Consider the following 11,555-nt stretch of genomic DNA (forward strand, 5'->3'; position numbering starts at 1 on the left):
GGTAGCATATATTAAGTGCACCACCAGGGTTCAGTGTTGGAAAGAAAGATTACCTGTTTATTTACTGCTGCAGCTGCTTGCTGGCTAGTCCAGTGGGCCCCTACTGCAGGCAAAAGACAATAGGTGGTGCCGCTTGTGTCTGGCCCCTGTTGCAGCAACCAGGCACAGGACTGCTGCTGCTGAATGTCCTCTTTAATTGAATAAGCTCAGCAACCAGCACACCTGTGCAGGTTGGACATGAGATGATAGGTAGCTGTCTTTCAGGTAGTGGGTGCTGAATCTTGTTAATTGACATGGGGGTGTCATTGCTGTTGATTGACCATGCATTGGTACTGTGGTATTGGAATAATAAAAACAAATGTTGCCAGCCAACCATCCATTGCAATAATGGATAGGACATCAGCTATGAGGCATTTGTTTGTACAAACTGCTGCTCACAACTAATGTTGTAATATAGTGTCTCCATCTGCTGGTGGTATTGAATAAGCAATAGTGCAATGATAGGGTCTGAAAAAGAAGAAAAATAAGAAGCAGCAGCATAGGAAAAAAGGAGGAAAGAAGGAAAACATGGAGAGAAGGAAAAAGAAGGTTAAAAAAAAAGGTGAAAACATGTTTAAAAAAGTATTTCCATCTCTCTCTCTCTCTATATATGTATATATATATATATATATATATATATATATTTAAAAGAAAAAAAATTATATATATATATATATATATATATACATATAGAAAGAGAGAAAGAGATAGATAGATAGATAGATAGATAGATACATACATACATACATTACATACATTACATACATACATTACATACATACATACATACATATGTGTGTATTGTTGGAGTTGCAAACATGGGTGCACTTGACAAACTCAGTGCGGCTATTCCCCATTGAAAGATTGTTGCATCCAGGACCCTTAGCACTGTGATATGCTACTCAATACCACTGGCATGGCCAGGTGTAAACAACATCTGACCTTTGTTGTGTATGTAACCATGGAGATTGTGATGTCACCTAGGCCCACCAAAGAACAGCCTTGTCAGAAGCAGCACTGCCATGATCAGAAGCAGCAGCACCATAAGTTTTCAAATAAGCTGGATTTAACCAAGACAAGTGAGTCCAATAGGATGCAGGTATGTCCTCTATCCTTACAGCTTCCCGTGGCTGTTGGTTTTATACCGTTTGGGGACAGCCAAGGAGGCGTCAGCAGACAACACAGGTAAGTGTGTGCTTGTGTGTGTGTGTGTGTGTGTGTGTGTGTGTTTCCTATGCAGATCCTAAACCCAGTATCAAATGCAAGTAGGAGGAGTAAGAAGGGTTCCTGCCAAAGCCAGGTTATGGATTGCATTTAAAAATGGTCCATCAGAGTGAAATGGACTCCCATCTTCCTGCTTAGCAATAATGATATGGGTTTAGGGCCTGCTGTGTGTACTGGTGGGTGACTGCCACCCAGCCAGAGTGTGTATGGGAGGCTGCCAGCCAGCCTACCTTCCTACAAGTAGTGATGGTGCATGTGAAGGGGACAGCGTTGGTTCCTCCCCTTTCACAGTTATCACTTCTCATTCTTCCTTTTGGCTGGTATCAAATGTGGTGTCTGTTTATATCAGTTTAATATCTGATATGTCCCCTATCTGGTAGCATATATTAAGTGCACCACCAGGGTTCAGTGTTGGAAAAAAAGATTACCTGTTTATTTACTGCTGCAGCTGCTTGCTGGCTAGTCCAGTGGGCCCCTACTGCAGGCAAAAGACAATAGGTGGTGCCGCTTGTGTCTGGCCCCTGTTGCAGCGACCAGGCACAGGACTGCTGCTGCTGAATGTCCTCTTTAATTGAATAAGCTCAGCAACCAGCACACCTGTGCAGGTTGGACATGAGATGATAGGTAGCTGTCTTTCAGGTAGTGGGTGCTGAATCTTGTTAATTGACATGGGGGTGTCATTGCTGTTGATTGACCATGCATTGGTACTGTGGTATTGGAATAATAAAAACAAATGTTGCCAGCCAACCATCCATTGCAATAATGGATAGGACATCAGCTATGAGGCATTTGTTTGTACAAACTGCTGCTCACAACTAATGTTGTAATATAGTGTCTCCATCTGCTGGTGGTATTGAATAAGCAATAGTGCAATGATAGGGTCTGAAAAAGAAGAAAAATAAGAAGCAGCAGCATAGGAAAAAAGGAGGAAAGAAGGAAAACATGGAGAGAAGAAAAAAAGAAGGTAAAAAAAAGGTGAAAACATGTTTAAAAAAGTATTTCCATCTCTCTCGCTCTATATATGTATATATATATATATATATATATATATATATATATATTTAAAAGAAAAAAAAATTATATATATATATATATATATATATACATATAGAGAGAGAGAAAGAGATAGATAGATAGATAGATAGATAGATACATACATACATACATACATACATACATACATACATACAACATACATACATATATATGTGTGTATTGTTGGAGTTGCAAACATGGGTGCACTTGACAAACTCAGTGCGGCTATTCCCCATTGAAAGATTGTTGTATCCAGGACCCTTAGCACTGTGATATGCTACTCAATACCACTGGCATGGCCAGGTGTAAACAACATCTGACCTTTGTTGTGTATGTAACCATGGAGATTGTGATGTCACCTAGGCCCACCAAAGAACAGCCTTGTCAGAAGCAGCACTGCCATGATCAGAAGCAGCAGCACCATAAGTTTTCAAATAAGCTGGATTTAACCAAGACAAGTGAGTCCAATAGGATGCAGGTATGTCCTCTATCCTTACAGCTTCCCGTGGCTGTTGGTTTTATACCGTTTGGGGACAGCCAAGGAGGCGTCAGCAGACAACACAGGTAAGTGTGTGCTTGTGTGTGTGTGTGTGTGTTTCCTATGCAGATCCTAAACCCAGTATCAAATGCAAGTAGGAGGAGTAAGAAGGGTTCCTGCCAAAGCCAGGTTATGGATTGCATTTAAAAATGGTCCATCAGAGTGAAATGGACTCCCATCTTCCTGCTTAGCAATAATGATATGGGTTTAGGGCCTGCTGTGTGTACTGGTGGGTGACTGCCACCCAGCCAGAGTGTGTATGGGAGGCTGCCAGCCAGCCTACCTTCCTACAAGTAGTGATGGTGCATGTGAAGGGGACAGCGTTGGTTCCTCCCCTTTCACAGTTATCACTTCTCATTCTTCCTTTTGGCTGGTATCAAATGTGGTGTCTGTTTATATCAGTTTAATATCTGATATGTCCCCTATCTGGTAGCATATATTAAGTGCACCACCAGGGTTCAGTGTTGGAAAGAAAGATTACCTGTTTATTTACTGCTGCAGCTGCTTGCTGGCTAGTCCAGTGGGCCCCTACTGCAGGCAAAAGACAATAGGTGGTGTCGCTTGTGTCTGGCCCCTGTTGGAGCGACCAGGCACAGGACTGCTGCTGCTGAATGTCCTCTTTAATTGAATAAGCTCAGCAAACAGCACACCTGAGCAGGTTGGACATGACATGATAGGTAGCTGTCTTTCAGGTAGTGGGTGCTGAATCTTGTTAATTGACATGGGGGTGTCATTGCTGTTGATTGACCATGCATTGGTACTGTGGTATTGGAATAATAAAAACAAATGTTGCCAGCCAACCATCCATTGCAATAATGGATAGGACATCAGCTATGAGGCATTTGTTTGTACAAACTGCTGCTCACAACTAATGTTGTAATATAGTGTCTCCATCTGCTGGTGGTATTGAATAAGCAATAGTGCAATGATAGGGTCTGAAAAAGAAGAAAAATAAGAAGCAGCAGCATAGGAAAAAAGGAGGAAAGAAGGAAAACATGGAGAGAAGAAAAAAAGAAGGTTAAAAAAAAAGGTGAAAACATGTTTAAAAAAGTATTTCCATCTCTCTCTCTCTCTCTCTCTCTCTCTCTCTCTCTCTCTCTCTCTCTCTCTCTATATATATATATATATATATACATATAGAAAGAGAGAAAGAGAGAAAGAGATAGATAGATAGATAGATAGATACATACATACATACATACATACATACATACATACATACATATGTGTGTATTGTTGGAGTTGCAAACATGGGTGCACTTGACAAACTCAGTGCGGCTATTCCCCATTGAAAGATTGTTGCATCCAGGACCCTTAGCACTGTGATATGCTACTCAATACCACTGGCATGGCCAGGTGTAAACAACATCTGACCTTTGTTGTGTATGTAACCATGGAGATTGTGATGTCACCTAGGCCCACCAAAGAACAGCCTTGTCAGAAGCAGCACTGCCATGAGCAGAAGCAGCAGATCCATAGGTTTTCAAATAAGCTGGATTTAACCAAGACAAGTGAGTCCAATAGGATGCAGGTTTGTCCTCTATCCTTACAGCTTCCCGTGGCTGTTGGTTTTATACCGTTTGGGGACAGCCAAGGAGGCGTCAGCAGGCAACACAGGTAAGTGTGTGCTTGTGTGTGTGTGTGTGTGTGTTTCCTATGCAGATCCTAAATCCAGTATCAAATGCAAGTAGGAGGAGTAAGAAGGGTTCCTGCCAAAGCCAGGTTATGGATTGCATTTAAAAATGGTCCATCAGAGTGAAATGGACTCCCATCTTCCTGCTTAGCAATAATGATATGGGTTTAGGGTCTGCTGTGTGTACTGGTGGGTGACTGCCACCCAGCCAGAGTGTGTATGGGAGGCTGCCAGCCAGCCTCCCTTCCTACAAGTAGTGATGGTGCATGTGAAGGGGACAGCGTTGGTTCCTCCCCTTTCACAGTTATCACTTCTCATTCTTCCTTTTGGCTGGTATCAAATGTGGTGTCTGTTTATATCAGTTTAATATCTGATATGTCTCCTATCTGGTAGCATATATTAAGTGCACCACCAGAGTTCAGTGTTGGAAAGAAAGATTTCCTGTTTATTTGCTGCAGCTGCTTGCTGGCTAGTCCAGTGGGCCCCTACTGCAGGCAAAAGACAATAGGTGGTGCCGCTTGTGTCTGGCCCCTGTTGGAGCGACCAGGCACAGGACTGCTGCTGCTGAATGTCCTCTTTAATTGAATAAGCTCAGCAACCAGCACACCTGTGCAGGTTGGACATGACATGATAGGTAGCTGTCTTTCAGGTAGTGGGTGCTGAATCTTGTTAATTGACCATGCATTGTTACTGTGGTATTGGAATAATTAAAACAAATGTTGCCAGCCAGCCATCCATTGCAATAATGGATAGGACATCAGCTATGAGGCATTTGTTTGTACAAACTGCTGCTCACAACTAATGTTGTAATATAGTGTCTCCATCTGCTGGTGGTATTGAATAAGCAATAGTGCAATGATAGGGTCTGAAAAAGAAGAAAAATAAGAAGCAGCAGCATAGGAAAAAAGGAGGAAAGAAGGAAAACATGGAGAGAAGAAAAAAAGAAGGTAAAAAAAAGGTGAAAACATGTTTAAAAAAGTATTTCCATCTCTCTCTCTCTATATATGTATATATATATATATATATATATATATATATTTAAAAGAAAAAAAAATTATATATATATATATATATATATATATATATACATATAGAGAGAGAGAGAGAAAGAGATAGATAGATAGATAGATAGATACACATACATACATACATACATACATACATACAACATACATACATATATATGTGTGTATTGTTGGAGTTGCAAACATGGGTGCACTTGACAAACTCAGTGCGGCTATTCCCCATTGAAAGATTGTTGCATCCAGGACCCTTAGCACTGTGATATGCTACTCAATACCACTGGCATGGCCAGGTGTAAACAACATCTGACCTTTGTTGTGTATGTAACCATGGAGATTGTGATGTCACCTAGGCCCACCAAAGAACAGCCTTGTCAGAAGCAGCACTGCCATGAAGCAGCAGCACCATAAGTTTTCAAATAAGCTGGATTTAACCAAGACAAGTGAGTCCAATAGGATGCAGGTATGTCCTCTATCCTTACAGCTTCCCGTGGCTATTGGTTTTATACCGTTTGGGGACAGCCAAGGAGGCGTCAGCAGACAACACAGGTAAGTGTGTGCTTGTGTGTGTGTGTGTGTGTGTGTTTCCTATGCAGATCCTAAACCCAGTATCAAATGCAAGTAGGAGGAGTAAGAAGGGTTCCTGCCAAAGCCAGGTTATGGATTGCATTTAAAAATGGTCCATCAGAGTGAAATGGACTCCCATCTTCCTGCTTAGCAATAATGATATGGGTTTAGGGCCTGCTGTGTGTACTGGTGGGTGACTGCCACCCAGCCAGAGTGTGTATGGGAGGCTGCCAGCCAGCCTACCTTCCTACAAGTAGTGATGGTGCATGTGAAGGGGACATCGTTGGTTCCTCCCCTTTCACAGTTATCACTTCTCATTCTTCCTTTTGGCTGGTATCAAATGTGGTGTCTGTTTATATCAGTTTAATATCTGATATGTCCCCTATCTGGTAGCATATATTAAGTGCACAACCAGGGTTCAGTGTTGGAAAGAAAGATTACCTGTTTATTTACTGCTGCAGCTGCTTGCTGGCTAGTCCAGTAGGCCCTTACTGCAGGCAAAAGACAATAGGTGGTGCCGCTTGTGTCTGGCCCCTGTTGGAGCGACCAGGCACAGGACTGCTGCTGCTGAATGTCCTCTTTAATTGAATAAGCTCAGCAACCAGCACACCTGTGCAGGTTGGACATGACATGATAGGTAGCTGTCTTTCAGGTAGTGGGTGCTGAATCTGGTTAATTGACATGGGGGTGTCATTGCTGTTGATTGACCATGCATTGGTACTGTGGTATTGGAATAATAAAAACAAATGTTGCCAGCCAACCATCCATTGCAATAATGGATAGGACATCAGCTATGAGGCATTTGTTTGTACAAACTGCTGCTCACAACTAATGTTGTAATATAGTGTCTCCATCTGCTGGTGGTATTGAATAAGCAATAGTGCAATGATAGGGTCTGAAAAAGAAGAAAAATAAGAAGCAGCAGCATAGGAAAAAAGGAGGAAAGAAGGAAAACATGGAGAGAAGAAAAAAAGAAGGTTAAAAAAAAAGGTGAAAACATGTTTAAAAAAGTATTTCCATCTCTCTCTCTCTCTCTCTCTCTCTCTCTCTCTCTATATATATATATATATACATATAGAAAGAGAGAAAGAGATAGATAGATACATACATACATACATACATACATACATACATACATACATATGTGTGTATTGTTGGAGTTGCAAACATGGGTGCACTTGACAAACTCAGTGCGGCTATTCCCCATTGAAAGATTGTTGCATCCAGGACCCTTAGCACTGTGATATGCTACTCAATACCACTGGCATGGCCAGGTGTAAACAACATCTGACCTTTGTTGTGTATGTAACCATGGAGATTGTGATGTCACCTAGGCCCACCAAAGAACAGCCTTGTCAGAAGCAGCACTGCCATGAGCAGAAGCAGCAGATCCATAGGTTTTCAAATAAGCTGGATTTAACCAAGACAAGTGAGTCCAATAGGATGCAGGTATGTCCTCTATCCTTACAGCTTCCCGTGGCTGTTGGTTTTATACCGTTTGGGGACAGCCAAGGAGGCGTCAGCAGGCAACACAGGTAAGTGTGTGCTTGTGTGTGTGTGTGTGTTTCCTATGCAGATCCTAAACCCAGTATCAAATGCAAGTAGGAGGAGTAAGAAGGGTTCCTGCCAAAGCCAGGTTATGGATTGCATTTAAAAATGGTCCATCAGAGTAAAATGGACTCCCATCTTCCTGCTTAGCAATAATGATATTGGTTTAGGGTCTGCTGTGTGTACTGGTGGGTGACTGCCACCCAGCCAGAGTGTGTATGGGAGGCTGCCAGCCAGCCTCCCTTCCTACAAGTAGTGATGGTGCATGTGAAGGGGACAGCGTTGGTTCCTCCCCTTTCACAGTTATCACTTCTCATTCTTCCTTTTGGCTGGTATCAAATGTGGTGTCTGTTTATATCAGTTTAATATCTGATATGTCCCCTATCTGGTAGCATATATTAAATGCACCACCAGGGTTCAGTGTTGGAAAGAAAGATTACCTGTTTATTTGCTGCAGCTGCTTGCTGGCTAGTCCAGTGGGCCCCTACTGCAGGCAAAAGACAATAGATGGTGCCGCTTGTGTCTGGCCCCTGTTGGAGCGACCAGGCACAGGACTGCTGCTGCTGAATGTCCTCTTTAATTGAATAAGCTCAGCAACCAGCACACCTGTGCAGGTTGGACATGACATGATAGGTAGCTGTCTTTCAGGTAGTGGGTGCTGAATCTTGTTAATTGACATGGGGGTGTCATTGCTGTTGATTGACCATGCATTGGTACTGTGGTATTGGAATAATTAAAACAAATGTTGCCAGCCAGCCATCCATTGCAATAATGGATAGGACATCAGCTATGAGGCATTTGTTTGTACAAACTGCTGCTCACGACTAATGTTGTAATATAGTGTCTCCATCTGCTGGTGGTATTGAATAAGCAATAGTGCAATGATAGGGTCTGAAAAAGGAGTAAAATAAGAAGCAGCAGCATAGGAAAAAAGGAGGAAAGAAGGAAAACATGGAGAGAAGAAAAAAAGAAGGTAAAAAAAAGGTGAAAACATGTTTAAAAAAGTATTTCCATCTCTCTCTCTCTCTATATATGTATATATATATATATATATTTAAAAGAAAAAAAATTATATATATATATATATATATACACATATAGAGAGAGAGAAAGAGATAGATAGATAGATAGATAGATAGATACACATACATACATACATACAACATACATACATACATACATATGTGTGTATTGTTGGAGTTGCAAACATGGGTGCACTTGACAAACTCAGTGCGGCTATTCCCCATTGAAAGATTGTTGCATCCAGGACCCTTAGCACTGTGATATGCTACTCAATACCACTGGCATGGCCAGGTGTAAACAACATCTGACCTTTGTTGTGTATGTAACCATGGAGATTGTGATGTCACCTAGGCCCACCAAAGAACAGCCTTGTCAGAAGCAGCACTGCCATGATCAGAAGCAGCAGCACCATAAGTTTTCAAATAAGCTGGATTTAACCAAGACAAGTGAGTCCAATAGGATGCAGGTATGTCCTCTATCCTTACAGCTTCCCGTGGCTGTTGGTTTTATACCGTTTGGGGACAGCCAAGGAGGCGTCAGCAGACAACACAGGTAAGTGTGTGCTTGTGTGTGTGTGTGTGTGTGTGTGTGTGTTTCCTATGCAGATCCTAAACCCAGTATCAAATGCAAGTAGGAGGAGTAAGAAGGGTTCCTGCCAAAGCCAGGTTATGGATTGCATTTAAAAATGGTCCATCAGAGTGAAATGGACTCCCATCTTCCTGCTTAGCAATAATGATATGGGTTTAGGGCCTGCTGTGTGTACTGGTGGGTGACTGCCACCCAGCCAGAGTGTGTATGGGAGGCTGCCAGCCAGCCTACCTTCCTACAAGTAGTGATGGTGCATGTGAAGGGGACAGCGTTGGTTCCTCCCCTTTCACAGTTATCACTTCTCATTCTTCCTTTTGGCTGGTATCAAATGTGGTGTCTGTTTATATCAGTTTAATATCTGATATGTCCCCTATCTGGTAGCATATATTAAGTGCACCACCAGGGTTCAGTGTTGGAAAGAAAGATTACCTGTTTATTTACTGCTGCAGCTGCTTGCTGGCTAGTCCAGTGGGCCCCTACTGCAGGCAAAAGACAATAGGTGGTGCCGCTTGTGTCTGGCCCCTGTTGGAGCGACCAGGCACAGGACTGCTGCTGCTGAATGTCCTCTTTAATTGAATAAGCTCAGCAACCAGCACACCTGTGCAGGTTGGACATGACATGATAGGTAGCTGTCTTTCAGGTAGTGGGTGCTGAATCTTGTTAATTGACATGGGGGTGTCATTGCTGTTGATTGACCATGCATTGGTACTGTGGTATTGGAATAATAAAAACAAATGTTGCCAGCCAACCATCCATTGCAATAATGGATAGGACATCAGCTATGAGGCATTTGTTTGTACAAACTGCTGCTCACAACTAATGTTGTAATATAGTGTCTCCATCTGCTGGTGGTATTGAATAAGCAATAGTGCAATAATAGGGTCTGAAAAAGAAGAAAAATAAGAAGCAGCAGCATAGGAAAAAAGGAGGAAAGAAGGAAAACATGGAGAGAAGAAAAAAAGAAGGTTAAAAAAAAAGGTGAAAACATGTTTAAAAAAGTATTTCCATCTCTCTCTCTCTCTCTCTCTCTCTCTCTCTCTCTCTCTCTCTCTCTCTCTCTCTCTCTCTCTCTCTCTCTCTCTCTCTATATATATATATATATATATATATATACATATAGAAAGAGAGAAAGAGATAGATAGATAGATAGATAGATACATACATACATACATACATACATACATACATACATACATACATATGTGTGTATTGTTGGAGTTGCAAACATGGGTGCACTTGACAAACTCAGTGCGGCTATTCCCCATTGAAAGATTGTTGCATCCAGGACCCTTAGCACTGTGATATGCTACTCAATACCACTGGCATGGCCAGGTGTAAACAACATCTGACCTTTGTTGTGTATGTAACCATGGAGATTGTGATGTCACCTAGGCCCACCAAAGAACAGCCTTGTCAGAAGCAGCACTGCCATGAGCAGAAGCAGCAGATCCATAGGTTTTCAAATAAGCTGGATTTAACCAAGACAAGTGAGTCCAATAGGATGCAGGTATGTCCTCTATCCTTACAGCTTCCCGTGGCTGTTGGTTTTATACCGTTTGGGGACAGCCAAGGAGGCGTCAGCAGGCAACACAGGTAAGTGTGTGCTTGTGTGTGTGTGTGTGTGTGTGTGTGTGTGTTTCCTATGCAGATCCTAAACCCAGTATCAAATGCAAGTAGGAGGAGTAAGAAGGGTTCCTGCCAAAGCCAGGTTATGGATTGCATTTAAAAATGGTCCATCAGAGTGAAATGGACTCCCATTTTCCTGCTTAGCAATAATGATATGGGTTTAGGGCCTGCTGTGTGTACTGGTGGGTGACTGCCACCCAGCCAGAGTGTGTATGGGAGGCTGCCAGCCAGCCTACCTTCCTACAAGTAGTGATGGTGCATGTGAAGGGGACAGCGTTGGTTCCTCCCCTTTCACAGTTATCACTTCTCATTCTTCCTTTTGGCTGGTATCAAATGTGGTGTCTGTTTATATCAGTTTAATATCTGATATGTCCCCTATATGGTAGCATATATTAAATGCACCACCAGGGTTCAGTGTTGGAAAGAAAGATTACCTGTTTATTTGCTGCAGCTGCTTGCTGGCTAGTCCAGTGGGCCCCTACTGCAGGCAAAAGACAATAGGTGGTGCCGCTTGTGTCTGGCCCCTGTTGGAGCGACCAGGCACAGGACTGCTGCTGCTGAATGTCCTCTTTAATTGAATAAGCTCAGCAACCAGCACACCTGTGCAGGTTGGACATGACATGATAGGTAGCTGTCTTTCAGGTAGTGGGTGCTGAATCTTGTTAATTGACATGGGGGTGTCATTGCTGTTGATTGACCATGCATTGGTACT

At 42.4% G+C, this 11,555-nt stretch overlaps 2 pseudogenes; both read left to right on the forward strand.

The window, feature by feature from the left end:
- Positions 1-7,916: 7,916 nt before the first annotated feature.
- On the forward strand, positions 7,917-8,019 carry LOC130343166 (U2 spliceosomal RNA; annotated as a pseudogene).
- Positions 8,020-11,147: 3,128 nt separating this feature from the next.
- Positions 11,148-11,250, forward strand: LOC130343172 (U2 spliceosomal RNA; annotated as a pseudogene).
- The last annotated feature ends 305 nt before the right edge of the window (positions 11,251-11,555 follow it).

The sequence above is a fragment of the Hyla sarda genome, unplaced genomic scaffold, assembly GCF_029499605.1.
Source record: "Hyla sarda isolate aHylSar1 unplaced genomic scaffold, aHylSar1.hap1 scaffold_672, whole genome shotgun sequence".
Lineage (NCBI taxonomy): Eukaryota > Metazoa > Chordata > Amphibia > Anura > Hylidae > Hyla > Hyla sarda.